Source organism: Tachysurus fulvidraco, chromosome 19, assembly GCF_022655615.1.
Source record: "Tachysurus fulvidraco isolate hzauxx_2018 chromosome 19, HZAU_PFXX_2.0, whole genome shotgun sequence".
Classification (NCBI taxonomy): Eukaryota; Metazoa; Chordata; class Actinopteri; order Siluriformes; family Bagridae; genus Tachysurus; species Tachysurus fulvidraco.
Window position 1 is genome coordinate 5752021 of NC_062536.1, and position 22158 is coordinate 5774178.

General features: G+C 41.6%; 1 protein-coding gene across 2 annotated transcripts in view; it reads right to left on the minus strand.

The window, feature by feature from the left end:
- LOC125139617 (epidermal growth factor receptor kinase substrate 8-like) overlaps positions 1-17395 on the minus strand; it is a 49191-nt gene extending 31796 nt beyond the window's left edge. Inside the window, exon 1 of one of the 2 annotated variants that reach the window (XM_047804085.1) lies at positions 12345-12656. The gene's annotated coding sequence lies outside the window, so the exon portion shown is untranslated. Of the gene's footprint in view, positions 1-12344; positions 12657-17131 lie in introns of those variants that run through there. The other variant, XM_047804081.1, reaches the window with a different exon arrangement.
- Between the last annotated feature and the right edge of the window lie 4763 nt (positions 17396-22158).

Below are 22158 nucleotides of genomic sequence, written 5' to 3' on the forward strand. Positions count from 1 at the left end.
TATGTTTGTGTTAAGGTTTAACCCTCGAGAACGTGTCATGAGCGGTAATAAAATTCACTCTAATGTACTTGCTGATTAAATCACTCTCAGTGCTTAGATAATTAAGTATAGAGGCTTTATAACTTGGAAGTTTGCCTCATATATCATGTCATAACAACACGGCGGAGGACGTCAGCGCTTTATTGTATACGGACATATTCGTGGCTCACCGATGCTGCCGTTATGTTATTATATCATATATGCTCCGTTTTAACCAACACTCGGCTGGACTTTGGAGATTAGGATTAGCCTCTAGTGTTGTTCTCCCAAAGCAACAGCTTAATCTTCTAATTACCCTCTTAGTGTACAGTCAGGAGAGAACAGAGCCGTACTCTTAGAGTCGGGCTAACGGAGTGAAAGAGAGTCTTTGGAATAGGAAAAACATGGAGGGATGTGTAACAGATGTATGGAGATGGTTCGCATTAGAGTGAAGTTACTATCTGGTGTCAGCTTAAACTTCAGCTCAGGTTTGTTTGTTCGTAGCACTTTTAACAACGGACACACATGTTGTTTTAACAACATGTCACAAAGCAGCTTAACAGAAATCTGGATGTAGCTTTAGATGCCTGATGAGCAAGCCAGAGGTGACCGTGGAGAAAAAAAAACCTCTCTGAGAAACCTTGAGAGGAAGCAGACAATGAAAAAAAAAAACACCCATCCAGTTATTTGTGAGACCGGATAGTGCGATTATGTTTCTTTACACTCCAGGATTCCACAGTAGTTAGTTTGTGATTGTTGCGGCACGAATCTGCTGGTTTGGTTCGAGACGTTTGGTGCGACATCATCAAGGCGCTCATTCAGCCAAGCCCTCTTCTATTCCTTTGTGTGGAACAGAAGTACAGCTCTCAGAGTCAATTCATATAGTGTTCAGGAAAATAAAAACACACACAAAAGAAGAAAAAAAAAATCCCTATGTATTTTAATCAAACATTGAACAATCAAACAAACAAACTCGGTGGAATCCTGGAGGGCCGATCGATAAGTGATGAACGTGTGCTGTGCTTTAACATCCATACTGTACATAGTGCTTCACAATCATGTAGAAACTGCAATAACAAACCAGACATTAATCTGCATGTTTAGAAGGGAAGAGATGATCCACCGTCCCTGATGCCGCAGGTAAGTCACCGTAACTGCGTGCATCAAATCAACAGAGAAAAGTATTGCATAAAACAAGACTAAAGCCCCGTTCACACTGCAGGTAAACACAACATGCTGTGCATTTTTGGCTCAATGAACAATGAAAATTTTCACATCCATGTTTTGGGTGAAATCAATCCAAAAAGCACAAAATAAAATAAAATAAATAAATCAAGTGTGCGACGAATTTAGCGTAAGGAAACATTTGCAGGAACTCTAATGAAATTCATTGGAATCCCTGGAAACAAACTGAAACACAGCTGTGTGTGTTAGCATGAGAGGATTGTTCGTTTAGAATCCTTTAAATATTCATGCTGATCGGAATAGCGGCCGTGTGCAATATTTCAGCCGCGCATTCACGGCGTGGGGTTGGTGGGGGAGGTGTCGGGGGGGGGGGGGTTTCGAGCGAAATGAATCCTCATGATAAAGGCTTATAGAATATTTAACTCATAAATTCCTCCATTTCCTCGAGATCATAAGCAGCTCAGAGGAACGTCCGACTGCTCAGAGGAACATCAGCTGATGATACAGCCGTTAGGATTCTGTAGACTACAGACTCTACAAATTTAAGTGACCGGAGTAAAGGTCGGGCTTTAAGAGCAACCTGGAGAGAAGAAACCGAGGTTTAAAGAGTTTGTTTCCTGTTACAGCTCCTGCTCATGAACATATACAGTGCTTAGCTATTATATACTCCTGATTGCTCAGGCAGTGTGTTTACACAAGCAGGGAAGACAAACAAGACGAACTTTAATACACGTGGGTATAAAGTGAGACGAGGAAGCAGTGAGACCCAGAGTGTTATTCTTCTTCTTGGAACAGATAAGTAAATGTGAGTTGTTCGTAACAAGGTCATAGAATAATAATATTGACGTCATTCGTGCGGCAAAAAAAAGAGTAATGTGACACCCAGCTGAAAGTCTGGAGCTTAATAAAAAGGCTTTCATACACAGAGCAGAACATGTTTACTTTAACAACAGGACAGAAAAAAGACACAGCACTGTGTCAGAGTTTAGCCTCAATATGGAAACAGCGTTTTTAGCTTTTTAGATCTTTAATAAATCCATTTTCTATAGTGGGACAAACAACCTGTCCCAGGAGACTCAGGGCACAGGGGGGCAGACAACCTGAAGTCTGTCCCAGGAGACTCGGGGCACAGGGGGGCAGACAACCTGAAGTCTGTCCCAGGAGACTCGGGGCACAGGGGGGCAGACAACCTGAAGTCTGTCCCAGGAGACTCGGGGCACAGGGGGGCAGACAACCTGAAGTCTGTCCCAGGAGACTCGGGGCACAGGGGGGCAGACAACCTGAAGTCTGTCCCAGGAGACTCGGGGCACAGGGGGGCAGACAACCTGAAGTCTGTCCCAGGAGACTCGGGGCACAGGGGGGAAGACAACCTGAAGTCTGTCCCAGGAGACTCGAGGCACAGGGGGGCAGACAACCTGGACGCCTGGTTACAACCCATCACAGAGCACAATCTCTCTCTCTCTCTCTCTCACACACACACACACACACACACACACACACACACACACACACACACACACACACACACAATCTCTCTCTCTCTCTCTCTCTCTCTCACACACACACACACAATCACACACACAATCACAACCCCACACACAATAACACACACACCAGAAAATTTAGAGATGCCAATCAGCCTAAAAAAGGCATGTATTTGGACTAGGGAGGAAACTGGAAAACCCAGAGGAAACCACTGAAGCACAGGGAGAACACACACACACACACACACACACACACACACACACACACACATATACATACACATATATACCCCCCACACGCGCGTGCGCACACACACACAAGAATCAAACCCTAACCTTGGAGGACTGAGGCAAAGCTACTAATCACCAAGCATCTGTACTTACTTACATTTTCAATCCTTTCTATATTTTTCCTAAACTTATTAATCTGTGGAATACAAACCTGAGCAGGAGATGTTTAGACATATCAGCTAGTCAGTGAAGTGTCAAGAAGGGAAAGAAAGCAGGCTAAGGGTCACACGCTAAACACACTTCTAAAAGTATTGAAATATTTCAGGCTGCATGAAGCCAGTTCTGCAGAATTTTACACTGTGCTTCAAGCCAACATTAGCACTTTTATATGACTTTCGAGTAGGTCATCAGTTAGGCTTTATTTCGCTTTAGTGTCTAAATTATTGAACAAAAAAGGCCCAATGAGGGTAAAACCACATGTGCTTAATGCTAGATTTATTATTTATAGCTTGTGTTCTACATCTTCATGCTAACACGCTACACTGTGCTGTGTTTTTGTTGATTTTGCAGCAGGTCAGGACAGAAACGGACTTCGACTCCCCTGAGGTAAACGGAAAGGTGTTGAGCTGTTTCTGTGTCTGTGCTCAGTACCTGGTAAAAGGGAAAAGGTTTTATTGACAGCATTACATTCCAAAGTTCAGTCATGTTGATACCCTCGGTAATATTTCAGACTAAAACACAACAGGCACATCTCACTTAGAGGGAAGTGCTGAGTGTCAGAGATAACCACGCTGAAACAACACCCGCCTGTCCTGCTGTTCAGGACAATGTACATGGACAGAAACATGCTGACACAAAGACAAAAATACCACCGTTTAATGTGTAGTGCTGATGTTCAGTGAAGAAACTCTCTCAATCTCTAGCACTCGCTCTCTAGCGCTTGTACTCTAACACGCCGTCTCTCTCGCTATTGCTATTTCACTCACTGTCTCTCTCGCTATTGCTATTTCACTCACTGTCTCTCTCGCTATTGCTCTCTCTCACTGTCTCTCTCGCTATTGCTATTTCACTCACTGTCTCTCTCGCTATTGCTCTCTCTCACTGTCTCTCTCACTATTGCTATTTCACTCACTGTCTCTCTCGCTATTGCTATTTCACTCACTGTCTCTCTCGCTATTGCTCTCTCTCACTGTCTCTCTCGCTATTGCTATTTCACTCACTGTCTCTCTCGCTATTGCTATTTCACTCACTGTCTCTCTCGCTATTGCTCTCTGTCACTGTCTCTCTCGCTATTGCTATTTCACTCACTGTCTCTCTCGCTATTGCTCTCTGTCACTGTCTCTCTCGCTATTGCTATTTCACTCACTGTCTCTCTCGCTATTGCTCTCTCTCACTGTCTCTCTCACTATTGCTATTTCACTCACTGTCTCTCTCGCTATTGCTATTTCACTCACTGTCTCTCTCGCTATTGCTCTCTCTCACTCCCTGTCTCTCTCGGTCCCGGTCTCTCTCGGTCCCGGTCTCTCTCGGTCCCTGTCTCTCTCGGTCCCTGTCTCTCTCGGTCCCTGTCTCTCTCGGTCCCTGTCTCTCTCGGTCCCTGTCTCTCTCGGTCCCTGTCTCTCTCGCTCGCTGCCTCTCTCGCTCGCTGCCTCTCTCGCTCGCTGCCTCTCTCGCTCGCTGCCTCTCTCGCTCGCTGCCTCTCTCGCTATTGCTCTCTCGCTCGCTGCCTCTCTCGCTATTGCTCTCTCGCTCGCTGCCTCTCTCGCTATTGCTCTCTCGCTCGCTGCCTCTCTCGCTATTGCTCTCTCGCTCGCTGCCTCTCTCGCTATTGCTCTCTCGCTCGCTGCCTCTCTCGCTATTGCTCTCTCTCACTGTCTCTCTCGCTATTGCTCTCTCTCACTCCCTGTCTCTCTCGGCCCCTGTCACTCTCGCCCGCTGCCTCTCTCACTCGCTGCCTCTCTCACTATTGCTCTCTCACTCCCTGCCTCTCTCACTATTGCTCTCTCGCTCCCTGCCTCTCTCACTCCTGTCTCTCTCTGGGCCCCTTGTTCACTCTCGCCGCTCTGCCTCTCTTCACCGCTGCCTCTCTCACTTTATTTGCTCTCTCCTCCCTGCCTCTCTCACATTGCTCTCTCTTCCTGCCTCAATCTCACTGATGCCGCCTCTCTCGCTCCCTGCCTCTCTCGCTATTGCTCTCTCGCTCCCTGCCTCTCTCGCTATTGCTCTCTCGCTCCCTGCCTCTCTCGCTATTGCTCTCTCGCTCCCTGCCTCTCTCTCTATTGCTCTCTCGCTTGCTGCCTCTCTCACTCTCACTCTCGCTACAGCCTCGGTTATGAGTCAGGATCACATACATATGAGCTTCTAGAACCGATCGACACACTGTGTACAAAGCACAAACATAATGGTACAAACCCACTTAATGTTGAGTGTGATACTGCACTGGGTTTGTAACCGATGTTAATATTGTAACATCAACTTTGCATATACACTGTGTGCTTAGAAAAAAATCTAACAAAGTGGACACAAATTTTCCCATGAGGAAGTGTAGGATTGGTTTCCTCTGGACTGGAAAGCAAGGGTGTGAAATGAGTCATTATACCGAAGTCCTGATTCAGTGGAGGACTGAGTGAACAAACACACGTGTCTAAAAGAATCGGTCGCCTTCCCTGTCTGATGGGATATTATTCCTAACACTAGACATTGGCAGCAAGCTAGTGCTTTTTTTACACTTTTTTTTTATCTAAGGAGGAAACTGGTTACTGTCGCTCAGTACATCCTTCCATCTTTCTCTGACTTTTCAAAGGTTACAGTTCTTATGTATGTCAAAAACGCCCATGCGACACCTGCACGCACAGTCCGCCAGGTACCTGCACGCACAGTCCGCCAGGTACCTGCACGCACAGTCCGCCAGGTACCTGCACGCACAGTCCGCCAGGTACCTGCACGCACAGTCCGCCAGGTACCTGCACGTACAGTCCGCAAGGTACCTGCACGTACAGTCCAGGACACCACCAAGGAAAAAATAAATAAAAAAAATAAGTTCTGATATAGGGGGGCACGGTGGCTTAGTGGTTAGCACATTCGCCTCACACCTCCAAGGTCGGGGTTCGATTCCCGCCTTGTGTGTGTGGAGTTTTCATGTTCTCCTCGTGCCTCGGGGGTTTCCTCCGGGTACTCCGGTTTCCTCCCCCGGTCCAAAGACATGCATGGTAGGTTGATTGGCATCTCTGGAAAATTGTCCGTAGTGTGTGAATGAGAGTGTGTGTGTGCCCTGCGATGTGTTGGCACTCCGTCCAGGGTGTATCCTGCCTTGATGCCCGATGACGCCTGAGATAGGCACAGGCTCCCCGTGACCCGAGAATTTCGGATAAGCGGTAAAAAATGAGTGAGTGAGTGAGAAGTTCTGATATAGTGTTTGTGAGACATGCAGTTAGAACTGAACCACCGTGTTGAAGAACCAGTTAGGAACCATTTATCCAAGGATCTTCATCTTTTGTGCATCTGTTTCCTCTTAGCTAAGGAGCTAACTAGTAAATCAGAATCTTTGAGTTTCACCAGTTGCACAACTTCACACTTATGCTAACATCTAGTGTAAGGTTTGTACGGTCTCAGAAAGAACACTAATGTGTCTTACCAAATAGTAGTATTTTTGAGCGTTCTTACAGTCGATGGCGAATGACGTCAAACGCACGTAATGTGACCGCTAGCTTAAGCTAGAATATGAAATTAAATTAAATGCCTGTATGAATGACCGATGGTGGTTTCGAATTATGATATCAGATGTCTCGACCAGTCCTCAAGAACCAGATTAGTCCCTTTGGAATGGTGACAATCAGGAAATCTGGCAATAAAGCTTTCAATCTTATCACAGATTTGTTAAGCACTGTATAAAGAACAAAACCTGTTAAGTATAAACACAAATGGGGCCAAAGTCCAAAACCTAATATAAACTTTTACTCGGTATTCATTATTCAATAACACACAGTGTCGAAAGAACACAAAGCTATTTTCAGCACGTAGTTCATTTTCAACAGAAATATATCTGAACAGAACATCTTGTTCACAACGCACAAAAAACAGTACTGTCTTCAGGATGTATGTCAGTAATAACACGCTTTTAATGTTTAAATATGTAGCTCACTAGGCATCTCTGAACTGACATACTAAATCAGTACAGTTCTCATGCTAACTCAGAATGTAGCAGGCTTAGCTTGCTAGTTAGTCAACATTTATTTCATCTTCTACCGCTTATCTGAACTTCTCGGGTCACGGGGAGCCTGTGCTCAGGCGTCATCGGGCATCGAGGCAGGATACACCCTGGACGGAGTGCCAACCCATCGCAGGGCACACACACACTCATTCATTCACACACTACGGACAATTTTCCAGAGATGCCAATCAACCCACCATGCATGTCTTTGGACAGGCGGAGGAAACCGAACCCCCGACCCTGGAGGTGTGAGGCGAACGTGCTAACCACTAAGCCTAGTTAGTCAACATGCCTAATCTACAGTATACTGATGTAAGAAACTCACTTTGAATAGCTAGAAGTCTAGGCCTCATCATTACTCAGGAAGTTGGCTATAATGGGCACGTTTAGCTAGAGACTTGTACACCTTCAGGATCTATAATGTCCGGTCATTGCAGCCTAGTCTAAAGCTTAGCATCATTTAGCCACTGACAGAACACAAAGCAACAGGAAGCTTACGTTATCTGACACCGATACACACTTATTAACTCTATTATCTTTAAATGAACTACTATTATCCACAGACTAGCATGTTTTACCTCGTATTCATCTCCATGACATAAGCTAAAGTCAAAAGTTTGCTATTAGGGAAGAGACTAGGACGACCGTGTGATGCTAATGAATCGGCGCTGAAGGGCTTTTAGCTGTGACATTTTAGCTGTGACACTCTATTGTGTTTGGGTTTATGATTGGTTACGGCTCATTATCATAGAAAACCTTTGCAGTAGGTATCGGCATTAGAAATAAGCAACAAATTGGATAAAACGAGTAGGTTGTTCATCTTATAACAAGGCATTAAGAATGAGAAAAGTCAGATGCGAGCTGCGTGACAAACGGTGGAGCGGAACTGTATCCGACGCCGTGCGCGTCTAATCGAATTAGTGGATAAAAAAACATGCTCAAGGACCTTAATCGAAGGGAATAACCAGTTAGGCTGAGCTTCACTGATGCAACTCCTGCTTTTGTTTATTGTGTTAACTTGAAAGAGATAAAGTACCACTCAGTTTCGTTTTCACAAGTTAACTCTATTGTGTAACTCTGATAAACACATAAAGAAAGTTACAGCAAGCAAGAAAGACTCCAGAACTTCAAAATGGTCGATTATTGATCCACTCGGATGATTTGGGTCGTGTCCTTGTGCTGGGTTTATTGTATGGGTGACGTTTAAAGCCCAGCATTTCATCAGCCGATCGTGTGGCGGAAACACGGGTTCTAAAATGTTGTAAAATAAATCACGCGTCATGAGCATAATTAATTTATAGGATAGATGTACTGAAAGGCTTTTTTTCTTCGGTTTAACAAGTACATCCTACACATACTACACAATGGAGTGAAACAGTGCACAAGTACATATACATATACTTTAGATTTAGATGTTACTCTTGGTGGTTTGAGTCAAGTGTGAGTCAAGACTCGGTCGTCCTATCATCGTATTAGTAAGGTGACTCTTAAATATCAGACATGTTATAAGACAAAGTTTTCTTCACTGCAACCTTCAGCTGATATCCCATAATGTTTTTGCTCAAAACTTCCTCAGGTCTACTAGCACCGCTCAAATGGTCCCTTCACCTCTCAGGGTCTGAGATACAGTAGATATACAGCAAGACTCTCTAAACTTCTCCTAAATGCCTGAACATCTGAGTCACTGGATATCTTCAAATGACGGGTGAAGACTTACCTCTGCCTGAAACTATCACTTACTATACTTACCCTAATTGTTTTATATATTAAAAACAACAATGCCTCCCAAACAGAGATTAGGCTGATGTTATCCTACATCTGGGACCTACAGTAGTGAACCATTGTAAATGTATTTATTGATAGTGGACTTCAAATCACTTTTGTACGGTGCTCTGGATAATGGCGTCTTCAGAATGCCGTAAACGTACTTAGATTTAAAAAAAAAATTTCAGAGAGAGACATGATGCACATCCAAGAACACAACTTAACCTAATGCACGGCTAACAGCAATAACATAAAGAATAAAATTAACTAAAAATTAAAACATAATTATTATGCAAATATTTACAATTCCAAAAAAATTCTAAATCCAGTTCCCATCTTCTCCTATTTTTTTCGCTGATATCTAAAGCCATTTTAATGCCGTGTATCGGACTGGTGCGATCTCTCGTTCTGTTCTAGCCAGACCAAACACTGGCTTAAAGAAACCCCAAAATACTTTAACTAAAGTGCTTGACAAACCCTAATCCAGCTCTCCCGAAGCCTGAACTGTGAGAAAACCCTTAATTAGCATCTCCCTCCTCGTTACATCATCAGTGCGCTGTTTGCATTTAACCCACGGTTGGATACGAGCCAGCAGGAAGCGAGACGGCCGAAAGGCTCGTGATTTTTTCACCGGCATCTTGAGAGCGACTAGAAGCGATGTTAGGAAGAGAAAACAATAAAGGACGTTATATGAGGGTGGAGATAAGGACGGAGGAAACCCGCTGAATAGAACGGCATCTGGCCAGACCAATTCTCTGCGGAGTCACTGCTGCCATTTAAACGTCGTAGAATCGGAGACGGCTGCAAAGATAGCGGGTAAACAATGCCTGCTGTGAAACGCTCAAAGCAAGACAGGCTGAAATGTAATACAGGCCTCGGGTTTTAATCTGGCGTTGCCGTCATCCGATAGATTGAGTGCGTTTGTAGACGGTAAACAAGTCGCTCTCTACGTTATGATCCACTCATGAAAGCAAAGTGCAACTTCACTACATCCAACATTATCTGAGGATAAATACATAGCGTATAAAAACATGAAAAACTACAGTCTTAAAGCCCCGAGTGTCTACTTACATGTCAGCCATTAACCACCAATGAGTGGGACATGACAAAGACAAAGACATTTTTTGGCATTAAAAAAAACCCATAATAGTAGCCTAAATATTTTTATTCCACACATGTGACGTAGAAGAGGAAAGAAAACAACCAAAACAATGGATTAAACTATGGTCACTTCTACAAGTTCAAAACATACGATCCCGACAGGATTATTTATTTATTTCTTCGTTTCTTTTAGGAATATTTGTACCATTTGTAGCTGTGCACAATAACACCACAAAACCACTCTTCCTCTGCACAACAGGATCGATGCTAACATGTGGCGAAAATATTCCAAAGTCCACCTAGTAACGTTTTCTTTCATGCTGCTCCAGCGACTCGACATGCACATTTCTCCATAACAAACAAGGAAACGGTCTGACGTCACGGTCCTTAATTAACAGCCGTTCCTCCGCTAGCACAGAGCAGGCTGAATCCCAGACTGCTTTTGGCTCTGCTCTGCACACTAAACATCTTCTACTTCGACAATGTCTCCTAGAGCACTACATGACCAATAAGGAAGCAATTTCTGGTGTCGTAGCTCCTGGATCTTTGGGTTAACTTCCATGACTGGTGGAATGTCACTGGTGGTTTTTTGTTTTTTTTCAGTCAACCAGTACAAAATATGCTCAGCACCTTGATATGAACTGATGACTGAGAAGATGAGGAACACCGTGTTTAGGATCCGTCACACTCTTGCAAACTGTAACCGAACACCATCCCTTTTCCCTCGTGTAGACGCTCCAGGAAGCAGTCATGTGACCAACTGATCCATAATGTGACCCCTAATGTGACCTAAAGGTCAAAACACTCCTTTTGAAAACATGTTTCTTCTCAAAAATTCAACTAATCAAGAGAGTAAATGTCTGGATTTAATAGTGACGTACAGGATCCAAGACAACTGCATCATTCTCCAAGAACCCAAACCATCAGATGATCTATTGAAAGCTACCTTACAGGACTTACCTGAGACACATGGGTTTATCTTCATCTTCCACTTTACCCAAAATGTAATCCATGTCCACAGAGAGCTCTCGGTGCCTATTTACATTTTTCCTGCTCCCAAATGGCTCAGGATATAACAAAGGACAGAACCTTTCTTCCTAAATGACCGCACCAAAGTGGAAATTTACTTTTATCTGCTGTCACCAGATAGATACGATAGATACGATAGATAGATAGATAGATAGATAGATAGATAGATAGATAGATAGATAGATAGATACTATACAGTAAATAGACACAGACAGACAGACAGACAGACAGACAGACAGACAGACATGGGATAATGAAGACTTCTACATAACGAAGCCCAGTCTCTACAAAAACTGCTAAATAAAGCATTTTTTTTTATCATTCTTGTTACTTGTTTCCTTTGAAATGGTTTGTTTTTTTGTTCTATATATAAATAAGGATGTGAAAAAAGACTTGGCCAAATTTTTCCAAATAAACATTTCTTTCATTTCTACCAGCAGCTTATTGGGATTCATTTCATGATGCTTTCATAACGGTGATATTTCTAGTGCAGGTTATCATGTGATAAAAACTAAAAACGATATGAAACGTCCCTAGACGGCAGCTCTAATGTTTAGAGATACAGCCGAGCTGCGCTTTCTAACTGCATTCAAGTATAAAGTAGTTGAGAAACATTAGAGGCGCACACACTGAGGCACCTTAGTGTAAAAGTAAAAACAAAGACAGAGAGGCTACGGTCAGTAACGGAGAACCTACACGATGAGTGTACCTAATAAAATGGCCAACAAGTTTATGTATCTGTTAACTCCATTTAATATCGATGCCTTTACCGTTATTTAAAGAAGTGAAAATGCTCGTTTTATTATCATGATATCTGGAGGATTTTTTTTTTTTACATAAATTACAAATCCAGCATTTCATTTTGTTTCGCTCATGCCATAACGTGTCTGTGGAAAACGAGCATTTCCGACACTTCGGGTTGAAGGGAAGAGGTTTAAACAGTCCGAAAGGAGCGTTCAGAACATGAGCAGCTCTGCAGTCAGGAACTGTTTGTGAATAAACACGCTGCATATTTACTCAAAACCTGGTCGGATCCTGATACGGAGAAAGATGCACGATGTTAGGAATGAAATAAAGGAACTCTGTCTGGAATTCAGCAAGAAAAGAACGTAACACCTCGACCTCAGATCCGACGTGTTAATGACTCTCTCGTTAAAATGACCGTTGACGACAACATTTGTAAACTATTCCATTGAACACCATCGTAGACCTGTTTAAAAGTTTGTTGTGGGTTTAGTTTTCAGTGGTGTCTCTAATAAACAGTAAGTAAAGGATACTTATGGTTAGCTTAGCTGATTGCGAACTACATATTCTCGGTTTACCTTGACAGAAAGCGAGCATGCTAGAGGAAGGCTTCGCGGTGCTGTCGGCTCAAATCCGAGAGTTCAGAAGGCTTGCGCGGATCTTCTGCTGGACGTTGTGTGTGAGAACTCGTACCTGGGATGTTAAAGTGCGCCAAGTCTAGGTTACAATGTTCGCTGCTTGACCCTGCCGTGTTTCGGCAGACAGCTTTGGCCTTGACGACTGTTTGTTTGGAGCCACAAGTAACACTCTCTCACCAGCACCACCTGCTCTGTGGTTAAAGCACGGATTAGAGCTGCTGTTCCTCAGATAACACACACACACACAGCACTCAGTCCCTAGGTAACTGAGCCCAGTGCTCTCGTGTACCAACAGTTAATTGATTGTTGCCAAAAAAAAAAAAAAAAAAAACACTGTCCTACGGGGCAGCTTTTAAGTCTCAGACCTTTCGAGGTCATTGCTCAGGTCAAACAGTGCTAAAGATTATTTTAAGCGCTTAAGAAAGTTTATTAAGTTTTATCAAGTACTAAGAAGATAATTATGAGATAGAGGCTGGTTCTTAAGCAGTAAAGCGTAGTTGTAAACAGTTCTTTTGTGCAATGGAAAAGAAATTCCTCGTTTTTAGATGTTCGGGAGCTCAGAAGCAGAGCTATTCTGAACAGATACTGTACACTGATCGATTTGACAACACAATCAGCAGCACAGTGATGTTCACTTCTTTGTAAATTGCAGCTTGTTAGGTTAAGTGGTCAGGGTCAGTAATGACAGAGCACACTGGGGTAGAAAAGGTTAAATACCATGCTCATGGTGCTGTGGCTTGAACCCCACAACCTTCTAACCCAGAACCTCCACCTCTGAGCCTCCACCACTGTCCCTGTACAATACGACTGGACTTCATAGCGTGCATCTAAACAATCCGAATCCGTTCGCTTTCTGTTCGATACCAAAAAGCCGATCTGTTATACGAACGCTGGGCGTTGTGATGTTTAATGTTACGGTCAGGAAATAATCGAGACACTTTCGTTCTTTTGACACCGACGAGATAAAAAGTAACGTGTTTATGACAGGATGTTTCCAGTCGCCGTTCATTTTTAGTGTCGTTACTTCTGCGTAAAGATTTTTAGATTATTGTTATATAAACACAGCTATAGGGACACAGCTATATTCTCTGTCCACTTTATTAGGAACACTTAGAAATCTTATCTAATCTTTGCAGCAGAACAATAAAAAAAAAAAAAAAAAAGAATAATAATAAAACATGCCAGTACAGTTCAAGAGCCTCGGTGTACAACAAAAACAAAAGCATGAGTGATGCCTTTCCAATACTTTTGGAGAGTATAATCCTGTTTAATTTGCACTATTACGAAGTTATACAAGACCATTTTTTCCTTTGGGAGTATGAGCTTATGGTCTCTGGGTATAAGCTCGTGTTCTTATACTGTATAATTTCATAATAGTGCAAAAGCTACCAAGTTTTAAACTGTCAAGTCTCTTAATATGTAAATGTCTAATCTTATTAGCTACAGTATAGAATGCTGTCGGAGTTCTAAAATATATCCTCCAGTATTTTCATTTCTTTATTCTGCTGGTATAAACCAGGTGCTGATCCCGAGTACGGTGTCAGTGCCGTCTCTAGTCGTCGCTTGTTGTTTTGTGTAGTCATGCTATCTTCGTGTGTCATTAGTTGGAACGACCAAAAATACTTCCTCGGAACATCGGGACTTCGGCCAAACAGATCTTTCACACAGAATCTGTGCTCCCTGAAGAGCTGCTCGGCTGCAGCCGTGTTCTCGAAGCTTTGCTCTTCGAGCCACATGGGAGGTGCGATACTGAGATACTGATCCGAGCCCAGCCTGCCTTTTTGTCTTACACAAACAAGAACAAGCATTAAAACAGCATCTGTTTTAAATTTTCTTTCTTTTACTACATAACAAATGACTATGAATAATTTCTGAAGGATAAATGAACGTGTCTCCTGGCAGTTTGTTAGGAGATGTACAAAGATATCTTGATGCATATAAAATAAATTCATTACAATTATTATACTGTATTATTATGATTTTACTGACGAGTTCGTAGTACGGCGCCTGGAGACGTGCGGAGATAAAATCACCGCATGTGTGAAAGCAGCTTCGTTTGTCGGTCACTCGTCTGGATATTACAGATATTATAACCAACGAGAATGAAATCTACTGTATTTTGCTGTGTACAGACTCGGCCGCATGAGATCTCAGCATGTTTTATGGCAAGAGATCCTGCCATAGAATACAATTAAAAACACTTACACGTGGAAATTTACAAGGTATATAGTTATCGCTCCTTCCGTAACCTCTTTCCACAGGGAGCCGACGTTCATACGATGCCAATTAAAGTGCATACACCAGAGAGATCATCTAGTTCTCGTTTCTCACCCACACTATTACATAATAAAGAGAGCTGATCGCTTTCATGCGTCTTTAAATACAGTCACAAACACACAATAGGCACATAACGACTCTGATGATGACAATAGATGACACGAGGACGGGTTAACAGGGGCCTGGAGACGTGCGTGTAGTCTGTGCTTTATATTCATTATAGTGACTCGCCTTTGGCTACACAGACAGTCACAAAGCAGTTTTCTAGAAATCTGTATCCAAATTTATCCCGGAAAAGCATGACAAACACAGCGAAACTCCTTGCGGCGATCCAAGGCTCTTCTGTGAACTAGATTCCTGAAACTCGAAGCTGAATAGTTTGTCCTGATGTTTACTTTTTATATTTTGTCTTCATATCGTTCCAGTGTTCTGTTTCTCACTTGTGATAGCTCTGTTCAATGTCACAGGAGGGGGGAAAAAAATTCACATTTCACAATTATCCACAAAGCACTCATGAACCCATGCAGGCGCTTTGTATCGATAATCTTTTCACCCATTTTAGAAAATAAAAATTGTTATAAAATGTGATATAATTTCAAGAGATGACATTGTCCATATTGTGAGATCAGATTTCGCCCAGCCTTGCTTGCATGTAACACAGCAACGTGTGTGTTTTGGCCTGGAGAATGGAAAAGAAATTACATAAGCTTGCGTAAGCTTAGTTAGATTAGTATTAATCACATTTCCTTGTGGATAATAACCACACTCATATCAGCGTTTTCAGTGGTCGTGCTTAAAGGGTAGACGTGTAGGAAAGGAGGAAGTGTGAACAGCAGAAATCTGTGAAACTAATATTTTCTGAAAAATAAATATATATCCTGATTCTGATCCAGGACTGACTCCGAAGAAAAAGAGAAACCTTCTTCCTGTACTGTTTTGCATTACTTAAGACTCATGTTTGTTTATTAAGATTAGATCTTAACAGTTAGTCGAGTCATCCTTTACAGTTAGTCCCTCCCTCCAGGATTTAATGCAAAATCTATCAAACTCAACACCATTCAGAGAAACTCCGAATTCGGTACAAGATGTGTCGGGTCATGTCATCCGAACACACATTCAGCCAAAGCCCTGTTCAGCTCTTGTGTGTTGAACATGACGTTACATACGTCTCTTCACTGGCAACAACAAGGGCCTGTACAAATAAATAAATAAATAAATAAATAAATAAATAAATAAATAAATAAATAAACCATAAGAAACCAAAAGATGTATCACAATTTCAAAGTGCTTAATAAAACAAATCAAGCAAATGAGCAGTTAATAATAATAATAACAACAACAACAACAGTAAATGTTGTATTATTAATAATAATAATAATAATAATAATAATAATAATAATAATACCTTAAAATACAGCCCTATAGCACTAGAACTATTTCTAACTATTAAAGAATCAATTCAAAAGCTGTAGTAGAAGCTGAGCTCAGTTAATTGGATTCAAGGTTTGAATAATAATCCCACCAATATTCACAAAGCTCCGCCCACAGGATCTACAGTGCCCAATAGAACACTGTCAATTAAATGATTGACAGGTGATATCCAAATACAAACGTAGACCTGAAATCCTAAGATTTTGTGTATATATATATATATATATATATATATATATATATATATATATATATATATATATATATATATATTAATCATGTTCTATATGAACAAGTAAAGAATTTAAAAAGAAATCGACTAGTGCACTTTTACACGATCTGGCAACATAATGAAAGCTTCAGTGTTGCATAAAGGACAAGCAGCTTGATTATTGTTGTTTTTTTATTAAAGACGGTTCCAGAGAATCAGGAGCATTAATAAAACAGCTAGGGAGAAACACAAACACGTGGCAAAAACAAACAATTAGCAACAAACATCATCGTTGTACAGCTACCTCCTCGGTGTTGCCAGATATTAATAATTTACCTTTTACATAACAAAAAATGCCTTCTGTTTTGCACTTCTAAATGCACAAGACGCCACATAACAGAAATATTTCCCTTTACATCTAATCGAATCCCGTGTCATCAGAAAGATTTGTTTTATTTATCTGTTTTAGACGCGCTATCTGGCAACCCGGTGTAAGCCGCTAGCGACAAGCGACAGTAGGGTCTGTAATTCCGCAGCTGCGCGTGAGCTGCCTGATGCCATGGCAACCCCGAGTGCCTGTCTATATCCACCATAGACAGGTGTGTGCTTTGGTGTGTGTCGTTATAATCACACACTCACACACTATGAACTGCTCACAATTAAAAAACAGTACAATTACAACGCTATACGACCCCCTCAGCCTTTAATACACTTACATACCGAGTACGTTCTGATCATTTAGGATTAAAACGCGTGAAGGTGTTTGTGTTGCTGGGAAAAAAAGAAGGGAAAAAAACGCTTTACTTACACTAGAGAGATGTTATTTCCCCCAACTTGTCACGATCGCCGCATTGCACAAACGGTTAGTTCACTATTAACACCATTATGATTTGAACGCTGTCCTTTTGCACGCGCACTGGTTCAGGCTACGGTTTGGACCGACAAAATGGAGCAGTGAGCAAAATGAGGAAAAGTCAGCAGGAGCAAACAGAGAGTGTAACCCAGGTTCGGCTCTTTCGGATAGGACAAGATAGAAAGTCTCTCTCTCTCTCTCTCTCTCTCTCCGCCCTCACCTTTCCACATTACCAAGCATCAGCAGCGCCCTCTACAGGTTACAGGGCTACAGCTGTGATCCAAAGCTAATGGCTAATGTTTGTACTAATGTTTGCATAACTTACAGTACTACAACTATAGTGTGTTATTCCTCTTACACCACAACATTTTTCCCCAAGAATTAAAATGTTAACTTTATTAATGACAGACTCTTTATATTTTAAGGGTTTATAGTTACATTTAATGTTGTTTAACATCCATAAGACATGTTAGTTCCTGTTGCTGCTTGTGTTATAAACACACCACCTGAGACATAAGAGGAAGAACCCTTAAGAGGAACCAGACTCAAAAGGTGAAGCCATCCTCATGTAGGTGTGTGATTATAAATCATTTCCTTTAAACGTCTGTATATAGTCAGGTGGAGTTGTGTAACTAGGAGATTTTGAGCAACTTATTAGTCAGCGTAATTTCTCAATTTGTTTTAAATTCCTTTCTGACAAAACTATCCTATATTCAAGGGTAGATGCCTGTATTAAAAACACACCACAGGAACATCAGTTCAAAGCCGGCGACATAGTTTCCGAGTGCCTCTATCTGCGTATATCCAGGTAGTCCATGTGGGATCATCAGCACTAGTTTGCACCACTGAGATGAGACTCCAACCAGAAGTAGGGCATCAGGATGGATCAAGCAGGTCCAAAAAGAAGAAGCAGTCAGGAACACTGGGAGACTGGGAATAGCATTGTAGCTCGACAGAGAGAGAGAGTATACAAGGTTTGCTTATGATCGTTTAATGGTTAAGAACAATGTACTCATGTGCAAAGTGCAGGCACGGCCAGCAAAGCCAGAAGGTGATACAGACATGAGGGCTTCCTGGTACATAAAATATCTAGCAACTCCATCGTCATCAATCCTGAGTGAATGTATCTGAGTAGAGATCATGTTGAGCATCTGCAAGTCCCTGTGTATGAACTGTTATTACGGAAATGACAAAATATTAGAACCAAGCTTTCATATTTACTTGATGTTCATGTTACAGCTGATATTTCTTTCAAACTAATGCACCCTCACATTTGAGAATTCAGCTGTGTTTTGGTATGCTGCTTAACTGAGCCCACATATCTAAGTCAGGGTGAGAAGGAACAACAGAATGAAGTGTCTTCACTTAACTATGTTTAAGGTTATGCCATGTTGTTTTGCTCCCCCAAAATTTATAATCAAGAGCAGCTGCTGATTGTGATAGATGAGAGGCTAATGATGAAACAAGTGATCGCCGTCACTGCAAAGCCTGACAGGGCCATGTCCAAGAGTCTGTGGATTTGCCAGAAAGTAGGAACTAGATTTGTAAAGTCCGTCGCGACAAACTTTGATGTTGGCTTTGACGATGCAAGTATTCACAAAGGCCGGTGTTTTTGGAGGCGAGTGGACATAAGGGTCAGTGTTACTTTTGGAAGCAAGTAGACAGAAAGCTAGGGTGCCAAAACATTTGGAGGTAAGTGAGGACGAGCATGTGACGTCATCCGAATACTCTTGAGGAAGTTCACCTAATTGTTCTGAGTGTTTTGATATGTCACATGTCCATGGTGTAAAGAGTTGTTTGATTTCGCATATTTTGGGGCGGGGCTGCAGGGCAACCGAAAGGCCAATCGGTACACCAATTTGAAAGTTTGTTCAGAGTATCACCCTAAAGGAGCTGGCCGAGTTTGGTGTAGACTGTTCGAAAGCTTGCCGAGTTATGAACGCTTAGAAAAGTAATAGCCGACATACAAAGCCAACATAATAAGATCAATCTATCTGGTGCTTGATGCCCAGTAATATATACTGTATGGTAGTATTAATGTCTGAAATAGTATCTGCAGTGGTCAAGTAAGAAGGTCCATCATGTCTTCTTGGTATATTGTCCAAATATAACATAAGAGAACACCAACTTGGCTTTTGGGTGGGGCAGTTTATGATGCTCCCATTTTGTCTACTTCTGATGTTTTTCTACATTTTCTACATGCCTGATGGGTCTAAGAAAAAAGCTCAAAGTTCATGATGATGAGAACACCAACAGTCAGGAGTGATGAAACTAGATTTTTTTTCAGGAGAGAAGAAAACTAAATGTGAAAGTTAAATGGGGAGAGTTTTAAAAATGAGAAAATGAAGCAAAGCATGAAAAAAGCTCACCTCCAGAGGTCCAACAAGTTGACCTGGCTCAATTTGTCCATCAATTACCTGTTCAATCAATCCTCTGCACCACTCAAAGAATGTCCACAAGGTGCTGAAGGACAACTTGTCTGACAGTTCAAGACAAGCAAATAGCCAGAGGTTTCTGAATCCGTCAAGCCATGGTGTAACGGGGATGTATCACCATCTGATTGAGGAACAAGATTGAATCACCAGGTCTGGTACCGCGTTCCAGCGACCCTTATCTCCTCAGATTTCCCATTTCAATAAAAGGCAGGGGAGGAGTGTGACAAATGCCCTTGAGTCAATTCTCAAACCTGACAGCTGGACAAGATGCTAGAAATGGTTTGAGAGACCATGAGGCTGTGTACATTTATTGGCCACTTGAGTCTGAGCTAAAGTAGATGGTCAAACATATCATAAGCCCCCAAGTGAATGTAGATGTGGATGTTATCCATACAGTCAAGTTGTTATATGATACAGTCAAGATGACCAATCAAGATTGCAGTCCTGGCTTTAGTCTTTGGGACCAAATGACCTAATCCTTGCACAAATAATCAGGATAGAGCTCTTTTTAGCTTGTTGTGTTATTGTTTAATTCTCTAAATGTGAAAAAGAAGAGAAGTTTAGAGAGAATTGTGAATCAGGGAAGTAAAATAACAGGGAGGAAGCAGATGTCTATGGCCCAGTTATACTGCAGAGGGGTTTTGGGGGAAGCCCAGAGAATATTATCAGACGATTCCCACTCTATGTATAATGAGTTTGACCTTCTCCCCTCAGGTATTAGGTACAGAATCATAATTAGTAAAACAAATATTTTCAAACATTCATTTGTCCCGTCAACTTTTAAAAATGAGGTAAAGTTTTTTAATTTTTTTTGTGAATTGTGTGAATGTGTTGTTTCTTTGTTCTGTTTTTTGTTGCTGTTGTTGTTGTTTTCTTGTGATATGCTTGTATGCTGCAAAAAAAATTGCCTTGAAAAAAAATAAATGAAATAAAGTTGAACTTGAACTTGTTTTGCTTGCATACCTGATTATGCTGAAATCTTTCAACCATGAGAAATGGCAGGAAACCTCTAACATATTACTCCAAGCACCTTGACCCTGTCCTGGTGAAGCACAGGACATACTGTACAATATGATGTTCACATCATCTATCAAGTGCCCCATTTTAATCCAGCTATTTACTCACTACCATCAAGACTGCCAAATGACCTGATGTGACTGATTTTTCTAATCTTAATGCTGTCTACGTTTACTTTGGTGATTATTCTAGTTAGTTGCTTGATGACTCAACCTTCATTACACAGACCACTTTCGGTGAGTTGTCCACCCTCACAAGAGTATGTATTCTAGTGGATGGAAAAACATTATTTTAAAAATATCATCACTGTATGAATAATACTGGTGTGCTATATAAACACAGGGGGTTTCTTACTTGTCTGGCAAGGCCTCTGCACACAAAACATTAATCATGTCTTTATTTAATGCTTCTGTTCTGCTTCCCAAATATATTTGTGTGTGTAAGTGCATTGCTCACACATGTAATAATAATAATAATAATAATAATAATAATAATAATAATAATAAACTTTATTTTCTATAGTGCCGTTAAAAGTAGTATCTCAAAGCGCTTCACAGAAAAAAAGGAAACATACAAATAATACGTTAAAATAAGGAAGATACAAAAACACAGAAATAAGAATATACTATCAAATTCAAGTAAGTTAAAAAAAAAATCAAGTAAAAGCTACCCTAAAGAAATAAGCTTTGAGGGAGGATTTAAAGACACTATAGGATTCTGCTTGCCTAATCAGAACAGGCAAGGAATTCCAGAGTCTTGGAGCTACAGAAGAAAATGTCCGATCACCCATAGATTTTAAACGAGTATGTGGGACGATTAAAAGTCACACAGTCACAGCTCGCAACCTTGGGGTAACCATGGACAATCAACTGTCCTTTTCCTATCATGTTGCTAATGTGACTCGCTCATGTCGGTTTCTTCCCTACATTTTTGTCCACACAGGCTGCTCAGTAACTTGTTCAGTCTCTTGTCATTTCTAGACTGGATTATTGCAATGCACTGCAGGCAGGTCTACCTATGAACGCAATCCGTCCTCTGTAAATGATCCAAAATGCAGCTGCCCGGCTTGTTTTCAACCTGCCAAAGTTCTCGCGTACCACCTTGCTGCTGCGATCCCTCCACTGGCTTCCGGTAGCTGCACGCATCCGATTCAAAACACTGATGCTGGCCTACAAAGCCAAAAATGGACCAGCTCTCTCTTACCCCAAAGCCCTCATCACTCCTCGCACTGCACCCCGCAACCTCCGATCTACCAGCACTGCTCGACTGGTCCCACCATCTCTCAGGGTAAGAGGCAAGTATACTACAAGACTCTTCTCTGTTCTGGCACCAAGGTGGTGGAATGAACTTCCCCTAGAGGTCCGGACAGCTGAGTCACTGGTTATTTTCAAGCTGTGGTTGAAGACCTACTTATTCAGGAAACACTTCAACTAGCACTTCTTTCCTTATCTTCTGCATAAAAAAAAAACACAACCTTTGACACATTTTCATTGTAACTTTGTACAAATGTTTTAAACTCATGGTATCTTA